Below are 13,646 nucleotides of genomic sequence, written 5' to 3'. Positions count from 1 at the left end.
TGTTCACCTTAATGAATTTGCAATTTGGGGCATTTCTTCTTAAAAGCATATAAATACACAATGGAGTCGAAGCAAATTCATGAATCTAGCCCCTGTGTGTGATTTACTTCAGCCTGAAAGTCACTTCAGCAAGAGCAGTTAAATTAATACAACCCAAAGGCAGATATTATATTGTGCAGAAGCCTGTTTCTTTCATTTTACGACTAAATAAGACCTTTCGGGTTTGTAGAAATAATAAGAAAAGGTGTTTTTTTAAAAGAAATATTAGATTTGTTACGAATCTCCGATTCGAACTGCTTTCAAAGAGCCCGTGGAAAGGGTTTTCGTTTCATTTACCTTATGAAAAGATCACGGTCATGACAACCCGCTTTCATTTCGCATTCATCGTCACGTTTCACCACCTTTAATCAAAATGATACTTGCCACATGATTATGCAGATATGTGACAGGTTTCCGTTTTACTTTACTTCCCATGGAAAGGCTAGAACATGACACGGTGTGCTGTTATAGGAAAATAATTAATGACGTCTGTGATGCGATTCCGTTTTCACATCAAAGTTGATCATTTTCCCATTACAGCACATCCCGAAGTGTATTACTCCCCTTATTCCAAAGCGATTTTCCAACTCCAACAAGTTTCCATTTATTAAAGAACGACATACCTTCTATCTGTTTACTAAGTAAAGTCATTTTAATGTTGTAGAATAGAACGTCTGTAAAACAAGTTCGCTATGTTTTTGCGGCTATAAACAGTCAATAACGTCAACGGTAATGTCAACAATTACACACATTTTTTTAAACCGTTTACGTGGCGTGTCTGCCATACAAGTCCCTGTCTACATTGTTACTACATAAAGGATAGCGTATTAGAACTGGCGCATTGATATAAACGTGTAATTTGCCCTGAAGCTAGATCTACTGTCATACAAAAAAAAATTCAAAATGAATCAACAATCAGGATCGACCAATCAGAAGTGAGAAAATCCATAGTGCTGTGGTACAAGATACAAGGAGGAGTCAAAAGAATGGAGATTACATAGTGAACGGAATGGAGATTATGTAGAAAAACACACTTTTCTGACATCTATTTGCAATAAACAATGCAAAATAAAAAATTTTTTAAAATGTTTTCATTTGACTCGCCTTTGTATTTTAAAAAAGCATAATAATATATCCCTCTACAGCATGAATTATTACATTTACATAAATAAATGAATAGATTTTTATTACTTGATATATATCCATCCATCCAGCCTATCCCAGGGAGCATGGGGCACAAGGCAGGGTACACCCTGGACAGGGTGCCAATCCATCGCAGGGCACAATCACATACACACTCACACACCCATTCATACACTACGGACACTTTAGACACGCCAATCAGCCTACCATGCATGTCTTTGGACTGGAGGAGGAAACCAGAGTACCCGGAGGAAACCCCCGCAGCACGGGGAGAACATGCAAACTCCATACACACATGAATACGGTGGGAATCGAACCCCTGACCCTGGAGGTGTGAGGCGAACGTGCTAACCACTAAAATAACACAAAATGTACGCGATGGCATTTTGTTTTTTGTTAGATCAAATAGCGAGATAGATCTAATTGCATAGCAAAAATAATAGTTTTGTGTTATTTCCCATCAAAAATAATTGGAAATAAATTAATTGTTGCTATATGGCAATACCATGCAGTAAAGGGTTAATAAATCCACATCAGCAGTTCAACAGAAGGGTATGTGGAAACACCGAGGATCTGGCAACATCGACTATAATGTTCTACTAGTTATTCCTGTATAAGCAATAATGAATTCATACACTGTTTGTTTTTGTTCTCTTAAATCTAATATTTTAATACATGCATCACTGTGAACAATATCTAGTCCATTTCAACTGACCACCAAAAAAAAAAGAAAAAAGTTTTTAAAAAAAATTTTAAAAAACAGAAAAAGAAAAAGAAAACAGAAAAGAACACAATTTTCCACTTTAGCTGATTAGCCAAAATATTTGGTGTCATTCAGTTTGCACTGGAGCAATGAGGCTAATGGAGCAAACACTGAATGAAAGTATTTTCTGTAAAATACATGCCTACATTTTTATATACTCGCTTTTAATACTACAAACAAGCTTAAAGTTCAGCTTTCTGCTACCAATCCAGCTTTAAAACTGTGTGAGGCAGGGGCAAACTGAGCTGAGGGAAAATAGCACCTTCAAGATGGCCGCCCCCATAACCTTACAGTGTTCAAGTTTGTTTATAGGTTAGAGTACGTCACACTCTGTCCTAAATTACATCAGGAGGTGTGAGAGAGACATCACTGAAGAACTGGATGTAGTCTGAGGCAGATTTTGGATGAGACTAGCTACGTTAGCCTTGTAGCATTAGTGCTAAACTAAAGTAGCATACTCTGGACAGCAAGGCTGTCTTGGCTAATGAAATACATTTGCCTTGTGAGGGAAAAACAAAATTGTGTAAAGGAAATTTCTCCACAGAAACCATTCATTTAATCGGCTTGATGGAATTGAATTGGATTCATCAAAGTGATAGGAAAACATTAGCGTCAAAGCATTTTCTAAAGCGAAGAAATGAGCACGTGTCGACGTATTCTTATCCGTTGAGACGTACGGTTATATTTCTGCGTTCGGGTAGGTATGGAGTCATACGCCAGCAAGAACGCTGGCGTACGCTCAGTCCCCATCTAGTGAGCTTATGCCAGCAATACTCAGCCGTGTGTGTGTGTGTGTGTGTGTGTGTGTGTGTGTGTGTGTGTGTGTTTTACAGCCAGAAATAGCCTGAGCTCAGCACTCCTCCCTGTAACAGAAAACTCATCAACTCAATGAAACAGCAGTCGCCAAAACACACACACACACACACACACACACACACACTTCCTAATGTGCCATGCCCAATGGTGCATGCATGGACACACACCCACGACATCACAGCAAAATGACCAGACTTTGCTCGAATCGCACATACACACAAACGCATATGGCATGCACCCACACTGTCAGCAACAGCCTGCTCTAGTTCCTCACACGCACACACACGCACACACACGCACACACACACACACACACACACACACATATCTTTAATTTGGTGAGTCTCATATGATCGTTCGCCTCAGGAGCAGCGAATAGATCTCGCTCCTCAGAAGGACTGACACATCAAACTGTCTGTCAATCAGCACGTTCTTTAAAGATCAACACACACACACACACACACACTCACACACACTTATACACACACACACACACAAAGCATTTTAATCGGAGACATTGCTTATCTAGATTTCCGTAAAGCTCCTTCGTGATTATGTCTACTCTTAATCATGCTATATAAATAAAAAAAATCAAATCGAACTGAGATACAAGCGGTCCGTTTGGCAGAGGTGAAGATTTCCCATCATTCCTTTCATACCATAATAAAAGTATGGAACGCACGGCAGCCAACACTACCTTAGTGGTTCGCACGGTTGCCTCGCACTTCCGGGGTTGGGGGTTCGAATCCCGCCTCCGCCCTGTTTGCAAGGAGTTTGCGTGTTCTCCCCGTGCTTCGGGGGTTTCCTCCGGGTATTCCAGTTTCCTCCGCCAGTCCAAAGACACGCGTTGTAGGCTGACTGGCGTTTCCGAACTGTCCGTAGTGTGTGAATGTATTGGCACCCCGTCCAGGTTGTCCCCCGCCTCGAGTTCCCTGGGACAGGCTCCAGGCTCCCCGCGACCCTGTGTAGGATAAGCGGTACGGAAAATGGATGGAAGGATGGATGGTAAACTGCGTACTATGATAGTCTATATCAGATTTGAGTCACGAGTAAGGATGAAACAATCCGATGCCTAGTATCAGCCAAAATGTGATACTCATGACCTCAGAGTAAGCGAATCGACTTTCTGTGAGCTTCGGTTGCCAAGTAACACGAGAGAATTGTAAGATCTGTGCCATGTGAGCATCACACTCAAACTCATGGCGGCCGACACATCAAATGGATCATAAAATACAGGAAATTGGATTAAAAACATACATTTTAGACCAATCAGCTTACACACAGGTTTATATACAAGTTTACTGTAAAAAAAATAAATAAATCATTTTCAGACATACCTGTATCATGTATTTAAAACTTTTTTCTCCTTCAGATTATTAGACGAGCTATCACATCACTTTGTACATGTAAAGAACTCATTCGGCTAGTTTACACGTGGAAAAGTCATATCGGTTGATGCCTCAGAATAATTAATATGATTATAATTCTAGTGTTCCTATCACGGTAACTCGTTTGCATTATTAGTACAGCCGACACAGGTCCCTCCAGAAGCCTTGGCACCTTTTATAAAAGCAGATCATTTTGAAATCAGGGTTTTGTAGGAAAATAAAATGCACTGTTCGGGTATGAAACTCAACTCATTCGCTCATGTTCGCTCGTTTCCAAAAACATTTTTTTTTTTTTATAAGGGCGCCAATAATTCTGGAGGGCACTGTGTATCAGATGTTATGCTTTAAAATATTCAATTTAAATGCAGTCTGGTCCTTTGCCTACAGTACATGCATCAGTGTCGTGTAGTTCAGCTACCAAAGTGGACTTTAGAGTTTCCTGAGCCTAGAACCATCTTAATTCCTTTTAATTCTGCAAATCTCCTGCTTTCGCATACTTAAATGCCGGTGTTAGCAACATTTGGGCTTTTATTTTCACCGACTGTAACGAGATAATACTACCCCTAACCTTATCTTTAACCTTACCATCAGTCTTAGTACATAATAAATAAATAAATAAATAAATAAATAAATAGAAACAACCGCTGTTTGTTTGTTTTTTTGTTTACAAGTTCCAGCCAAATGTCTCCACGAGGTCAAACGTGTCACGGTTTTATGGATATTTGGACATTTTGGGTTGTATTCAGAGTCGCCGACTTTTCTCGGGCGACGTTGTGTCGGTATTTATGCGGAGAACGTTACGTGTATTCAGAGACAGGTTGCGCAGCTGCTTAAGTTGAATTTCTGGGACATTCGGATTACGTAAAAAAAAAAAAAAAAAAAGTGGATGTAGATCACACCTCCAGATATTTTCTGAGTATAGACGTCTGCGACGGCATTCCTCGATTAGCTTTAAGCCGAAAACGAATAGAGGATAGAAAATGCGGACTGAACCGGATAGCAGATGGTCACGTTAAATACAATGCAGCGTAAAAGCAAGAGAATTTCTACATGATGTAATAAAATAAAGACTAGTAAGATGATGGCAAGCAGTGAAATAAATCCAATAGAAGTTTAGTAAATTGCCGCATGAAAAGTCCTAGTTGTAACGAAATGGCTTCCGTTCTAATTATTCAACAGCTTACTGTGTAAAATAGCACTTGATCCAGCACATCCTATTAGTTTGCTTTTCCCTCCCTCCTTTCCCTCATATGCAGACAGTCAATTGTGTGAAATGTTAAATCAAAGTCATGGAATCATTATGAGTGAGATTTAGGCTTGTTTTGTTTTTTTCCATTATGATTCGCTATTTTGCATTGGCCAATTAATTGAATGTGCTCTCCTGTGAAGAAGGATAAGCTGACCGAGCGCACGTGCTACACTTTGAGCTCCCTTTAAGTTCATTCGTCATTTTAATCCGTAAAGATTCCGACTGAGATAAGCGAAGTCTCCTGTCTTAACGGTATTGAATCCTCACTGTGCTCGCTTAACTGAACTCTGGATACGGCTCTCGGTCATCGGAAAGCATTTAAAACCTGCACACTGACACATACACAATCTATCAACGTTAACACACTCACTCACACACACACACAACGCTGTAAGGAGAGGAAGGCTTGGGAAGTTTGGGTAGTATTTGAGATCCTGTGGTAGAGTTTTCATTCAGAAAGAAGCCTAAGAAGAGCTGTTTGGAACGAATCTGAAACAATGTGTTCCTTATAGTCCTTATCAATTTAGACTTCGAGGATAAAGCGTTGTAAAGATCTGGTATTACACATGCTCCGGTCATAACCTGAACTCGATCATTCAAATGAGTTTTCTGTGATTGATTCCTGATCAGTCATGATGACCAATTCAGTTTTCCTCTCACGATAAATCACCCAAGGAATGTCCAGCGCACTCATGAAATCCCACAATGCTCAGCAATAGGTTAGCGTCCAATCGGTGCACCTTACATGATACGGAATGCCCAAGGACCAGATGGGAAGGACGTAGAAGGTTTCAAGGTTCAAAGGTCATGACCTGATATGAAGATATGAACGGTGCGATTATGATCCCCAGATGCTGCTGAAGATAAAGCATCGAGGCTGGTGCACTCGCGTCTCCGAGGCCACGCTGCAGTGATCACAAGCCCTGTGTGTGTGAGGGGTGTGTACACACACGTACGTGCGTGTGTGTGTGTGTGTGTGTGTGTGTGTGAGGATGTATAGTAATGGCACTATCCTCACCAAGCCTGATGTGACACCGTGTCCTGCATTCACAGGGCTTTGACATCGGCGCCAACCTGACTGGGTCATGTCACAGCAGGTTTTCCGGACCAGCATGGATGCTGCATTTGTATTACCATCACACACACACACACACACACACACACACATCACTCTTTTTCGTCTGCTTGTCTCATCCTCTCTTCCCTCCCTGCATGCCCTCATCTGCTGCATCCCTCCATCTCCACAAACACACACACATACGTACGTACAGACATATGCATGCACATGCACGGAGGAAGGAGACGGTCGCCATGGCAACCGCGCCGTTGCTTGCTTACCTGCTCCTGAATGAGCTGAAACAGTGAGCTCCTATCCATATACCGGGCCCTGCTTCACCAACCGCCACAACGAGATACACACTCACACACACATGCTCACACGCCTGCACCCACCAGGGCGCCACACACCCCCTTCACACCCCTCTCTCTCCTCCAACACACGGAGGCTGCCGAGGCTGGAGTACGATTCCGAGTACGGTCCCCTCCGGTCAGGGAGGAGGAAAGGGCTGCGTCCTTATGTGGGAAGAGGGGGGAATCCAGGACAGATCTGTCTCTCTGTCTGCCTCTGCAGATGCTCTTGCCTTCTTCGGCTTCCTCTTGGCAGAATGCAGCCCTTGCTCGCTCTCTGTCTATCTCTCTCTCTCCCTCTCTCACTCTCTCTCTCCTTCCTTCTCCTTTCCCCTCTTCCTTTCCCCTCGTCTTGCCACATGCACCTCCTTCTACCTATATGTAAATCTCTCTCTGTCACTCCCTCTCTCTGCCCTTCTTACAAGCAGCATTGCCTGAATGCTAATAAGGAAGGGGAGGGAGGTGGTGTCCGCCAGCCAATAGGAAGCCAGCGGGGCGTGTCTGACAGGCTGCAGCTTTGCCTCACACACACACACACAAGCATTTGTAGTATGCTTGTGCTCAGCCTTTAACAATAACCATGTTTTTTTTCATGCAAAAGATATCAAACCATTTGTACCATATACGGTCGATACAGAGTGTCTGTTATGGTTGAACAGAAAACAAATAAAACCATGGTGATAGTAGTATTAATCTTAATAAATACTAAATTCCCCAACAGTACCAGAGTGAAACTGTAACAGTGCCCTTGCTAGATACGTAATAAACATAGACGCTAAAGGACACCATGGTAAAACCTTTTCATTTTATGGTTATGCACAACGATCAGCCATAACATTAAAACCACCTGCCTAATATTGTGTAGGTCCCCCTTTGTGCCACCAAAACAGCTCTGACCCCCTGAGGCATGGACCGCATAAGACCTCTGAAGGCGTGCTGTGGTATCTGGCACCAAGACGTCAGCAGCAGATCCTTGTAAGTCCTGTAAGTTGTGAGGTGGGGCCTCCATGGATCGGACTTGTTTGTCCAGCACGTCCCACAGAAGCTCGATCGGATTGAGATCTGGGGAATTTGGAGGCCGGGTCAACACCTTGAACTCTTTGTCCTGTTCCTCAAACCGTTCCTGAACAACTGTTTCAGTGTCTCAGTGCGCATTATCCTGCTGAAAGAGGCCGCTGCTATTAAGGAATTTTGTTGCCATGAAGGCGTGTACTTGGTCTGCAGCAATGTTTAGGTAGGTGGAACGTGTCAAAGTAACATCCACATGAACGCCAGGACCCGAGGTTTCCTGGCCGTCCACACGATGTAAAAGAAAACGTGATTCATCAGACCAGGCCACCTTCTTCCATCGCTCCATGGTCCAGTTCTGATGCTCACGTGCCCATTGTAGGTGCTTTCGGTGGTGGACGGGGGTCAGCATGGGCACTCTGACCGGTCTGCAGCTACATAGTCCCATACTCACCAAGCTGTGATGCACCGTGTGTTCTGACTCCTTTCTATCAAGACTAAACGGGTTAGCCTTCGCTCCCCACGCTCATCACTGAGCCTTGGGTGCCTATGACCCTGTCACCGGGTTCACAGGTTGTCCTTCCTTGGACCACTTTTGGTAGGTACTAACCACTGCATCCCGGGAACACCACACAAGTCCTTCCGTTTTGGAGATACTCTGACCCAGACACAATTTGGCCCTTGTCAGAGTCGCTCACATCGTTACGCTTGCCCATTTTTCCTGCTTCCAACACGTCTACTTCAAGAACTGACTGTTCACTTGCTGCCTAATAAATATATCCCACCCCTTGACAGGTGCCACTGCAATGAGATAATCAATGTTATTCACTTCACCTGTCAGTGGGTGTAATGTTATGGCTGATTCTGTGTGTGTTTATATATATACAGTGCTCTCATGACGTTAGCGTTCTAACAGCTCTTAAGTGATATTTGACTGTACCAGTATTTACCACATTATGATTTAACATGGTTACTGTTACCACAGTGAAGTAGAATATAGTGAATTTCCTAGAAGGGAGGTTCAAATTCATATCATCATACTATAGAGGACTGATTTCTGTGAACATTTCAGGTTTGTATCTGGTCTCCCATTAGATATATTCAACCTGAAAGTGAGGGAAATTTGGGTGGGAAAATTGCACTCTCTCGTCCCCATAAAAAAAATAAGAGAAGACTCAAACCTGAAATGTTGTGCATGCACACTATACTTACCTAGGTACCCACTAAAAAAAATGAAGACTGAGAACAGTTCCCATTATAAATTTTCCCTTAAAGGGGAACTGTGAGCAAAGTTGGACTTAAGTTATGTCTAAGGAACAAGAATGTGCAAAATGTTTATACATTTACCTTGTAATATACTCTAGAGAACGGTTTTATTTCCAAGGAGCTCGGACCGTCCTGAGCCAAGATTTCGAGGTTTCTGTGAACAGCTGTTTAAGCAAAATTTGTTGTGTGCATTCATTTGAAAAAAAATATTAAAAATTTAACGATGGTTTTGCAGTGCCAATGCATAGAGATAATCATTTAAATAAATAAATGTGATATAAAATAAGATTGAGTGCTGACATGCATTTTTGCACATTCCATCTAACAGACTCCTTCAGAAATTAAATATGAGCTTTTACACTATCTAGACATTCTCAGAAGGCTGTCTGTGTGTGTTGTTTTCTTTTTTTATCTTTATTTTTAATACCTCAAATTAAGCAGATGGAACCAACGTTCTTCGGCTCTTGGCACGTTCTAGCACTCATCTAAAAACACATTCCCTCTGCCAACAAATATATAACAACAAATATAACAGCCATTGCATTCCGAGTAACTGGCAGTTTCAACAAGAATGGACCACAGACGGTCTCGCTGTTAGCGCTGAGACATAACGTCCTGTCAGACTGCATTAAATCTACAGTGATCTTACCCGCTGCTATCCAGAATTAAATTGGGGCAACTTCAAACTTTAATAGATGCATCCGGAGTGAGAGAAGCTCAGTACTGAAGCACACAGGCCTCATTACTCACTTCAAACCCTTATTTAAACACTCAGACAGAGAGAGAGAGAGAGAGAGAGATTGAGAGAGAGAGAGGGGGGGGATAGAGAGGAGAGAGGGAGGGGGGAGATAGAGAGAGAGAGAGAGAGAGAGAAAGGAGTTGGAAGTGAAAAATCCAAATAGATACAGTTACTAAAAAATTTTAGAAGAAAAAAAAAAACAACCAATAAGATCAGATAAATAGAGACAGACAGACAGATATGTAGACAGACAGACAGACAGACAGGTAGATAGATAGATAGATAGATAGAGAGATAGTCAAGCAAAGGGAAAGACAGACTGACTGACAGACAGAAAGACAGATAAATATAGAGACAGGCAGATAGACAGAAAGAGAGACAGAGAGACAAAAAAGACAAACATATAAACAGACAGACAGAAAGATAGATACGCATATAGATAAATAGAGAGACAGACAGATAGATAGATAGATAGATAGATAGATAAATAGATAGATAGAGATAGGTAGGTAGGTAGGTAGGTAGATAGATAGATAGATAGGCAAACAGACAGACAGGTAGATAGATAGACAGATAGATAGATAGATAGATAGATAGGTAGGTAGATAGATAGATATATAGATAGATAGATAGATAGATAGATAATTGACAGACAGACAGAAAGACAGACAGATAAATATAGAGACAGGCAGATAGAAAGATAGAGTAAAGGACAGACAGACAGGCAGACAGACAAACAGAAAGACCATCAGATATATAGATAGACAGTCAAGCAAATGGAAGGACAGCAGGTCGATAGACAGAACAACAGACAGATAAATATACTGTGGAGACAGGCAGATAGTCAGACAGACAGAAAGACCATCAGATATCTAGACAGATAGACAGTCAGACAGACAGACAGAAAGACCATCAGATATATAGATAGACAGTCAAGCAAATGGAAGGACAGCAGGTCGATAGACAGAGCAACAGACAGATAAATATACTGTGGAGACAGGCAGATAGTCAGACAGACAGAAAGACCATCAGATATCTAGACAGATAGACAGTCAGACAGACAGACAGACATATACAGAGAGAAAAAAGACAAATATATAAACAGACAGATAGAAAGATAGACAGATAGAGAGACTGACAGAAAGACAGAGAGATGGCTGGACAGACACACAGAGAGGAAAACTGTTAGCTATCTGACAGACTGCAGCGTAATTGTACGGCCTGCTGTAACGTCTCATGTATTACACAGTAAACGTCCATCTGTGACTCGTCAGTCACTAAACACAGGAATGAATAATCCTACAAACTCAGGGAAAGCGAGTCATTCGGATACGGATGAGGGCAATGTTACAGAGTGACCTATGAAGAGTAGAGAAAGAAACAGATATGGAGACCCAAGTATGAAGGAATAATGTGTCAGGTGTGTGTGTGTATTATGGAGAGGATGTCATTCAGAGTTGGCTGAATGAAGTGCTTAAAGCTACCAGATAGAAGATTTTGGAATTTCTCGGTGCCCTCTCTGGTAGAAAACAGCTACTGCAGGCTATTTTTTAAAAATCATTTTTTAAAGCATTTTTAGCATTTAGAAACGCAAGTATCAAGTGTCACAGCTGCCATGGCTCAGGATTCAGAGCGAATTCAGGGCTGCGTCCCAAACCGCGTAATGCTCACCTAAATAATAATGACACCAAAAGCGTCCTGACAAACTCATTAGTGTGGTTTTATTCGGTCTGGGACGTGATCCAAGTTATTGACGGCTCTGAGGATATAATTAAATGTTGCTGCTTCCTCAGTATTACAGCGGTTCTATGAGAATAAATCAAGCTTTACTGCACACATCAGTGGTTGCTCCACAATATGATGCCGATCGACTGACTCGAACTAGCTGCTCAGAAAACACTGGAGAGAACAAATCTCCCAACAATCACCTCTGTTCGCTTCCCATGTCTGTATTTTATTATCGAATCGTTGCATTTTGTTCTCCAGCCTGTCAAACACGTTCGACACAATCCTAACACGCAAAGCAGTGAATGGCGATATACACGAAATATACACATAACAACTGGTTAACCATACAAATTGCACAGCCATCATCGATAACTCACTGGCTTCAAAATTATTTAAAACGTCTTACCTGTTCATGAAAAAAGAAAAGCCACCGGGATTCTATCAGTCCTCGCTGTCTCCTGATTGGCTGTCAGCTCCTGCCAGTCACTGTGTATCTGGACTTCTTTCACTTTTTTAAACATTTTCTTTTATGCCCCCATAATCCTTTTCTGCACATTGATCCCAGTGAATCAACAGTCCGTATTAAGTATAAATAAACACTGACCTGTCCTGTACGCTCAGGAGTATTAGTCTCAAACCTAATAATAAAACTCCAAAACAACACAATTTCTATTGGGGTTTTAAAAATACGTCAATACTTCAACCATTAATTCAATATATGGTCCATTTTTATTATACTCTCTTGGCCTAAGAGTATCGGCTCGGAGATTAAATTACACCGTCGAAAGAGCTCCTATCTGATAAAAGTGGTTTGCCTTTGACTAAGCTCAATCAATGTGCATAAACTGAATAATATAAAAGACGCTGAAAGACAAATATTAAAGGCACAGGTTCGGTTTTCAGGTCAATACTGCTTTGGACACGTCCTTGTCAACTCCCAGATCGTCATCTAAAATTACATTTATACTCAATTTCCCTTCAGTCAAACCCCCAAAAAACAACAAAACTTATGTACCATAACTACTGTAAGAATCCAATCTATGGAATAAGTAAGGGGAGTTTATAGAGTCCAAAGTGTCCGTAGTGTATGAATGGGTGTGTGAGTGTGTGTGTGATTGTGCCCTGCGATGGCTTGGCACCCTGTCCAGGGTGTACCCCGCCTTGTGCCCCATGCTCCCTGGGATAGGCTCCAGGTTTCCCCGCGACCCTGAAAAGGATAAAGCGGTACAGAAGATGGATGGATGGATGGCGTTTATAGCTAGCAGGTTAGCACTGTGCTAACCTAATGTCTAAATAACATTGCACCACGCCTCCCGAACACTTTCTTGAGTGTGATTGATGGTGTAGATATGCTAATCTGGAAGCTGAAAGCTTTTCTGTACTCGTTAGCTTGTTACTTGTAGCTTCAAATCTGAAGACGCTGATGTTGGACACCGAAGATATTTCGGCTACATCACCTACATAAACGTTGGGTTTAAGTTCAAGTGCGCACACACACACACAACAGCTAGCTGGTTTTAGCTGGTATCCAGCCTTAACTATTTGGGCTGATTTGGTTTGATGGTTTTAAGCGAGGTTTTGGACGCTTACAGGCTAGTTCTAACTGGTCAGACTGGTTCCAGCTGGTCAAGCTAGTATAGTTTAATGGATTTAAATGAAATTTGGATGCTTTTAGGCTGGTTGTAGTTGGTCAGGTTGAAAGACCTACTAACCTAACACCAGGCTAGACCACACTAAACCAGTTAAGACCATCCCATGCTGGTCTATGATGATTTAAAAAATTTTATGAAAGGATATCGAGTCAACATGAGTGTAGATTTCAAACAAAAATGGTGGATGTAATTCTTTATGAGTGTACACAATAGCAATAAACTAATTCACATGCCAAAACAAATAACATTCGATTAATTAGCATATGATCCAGCTAGTTATCAAGCTAAGTACAGATATCTATAAATATCATGAAGAAAAGTGTGTTACTGATTTCCTCAAATAACTTCGGGGGAAATAATCATCCAAAAGAGCATGAAAGAAGCTGAGTTGTTTTATCGCTTACAGCTTTGAGATTTTAAAAAAGTATTTTTAAACGCGAAAAGATCT

Source organism: Ictalurus furcatus, chromosome 1, assembly GCF_023375685.1.
Source record: "Ictalurus furcatus strain D&B chromosome 1, Billie_1.0, whole genome shotgun sequence".
NCBI lineage: Eukaryota > Metazoa > Chordata > Actinopteri > Siluriformes > Ictaluridae > Ictalurus > Ictalurus furcatus.
This window is presented reverse-complemented; position numbering follows the sequence as displayed.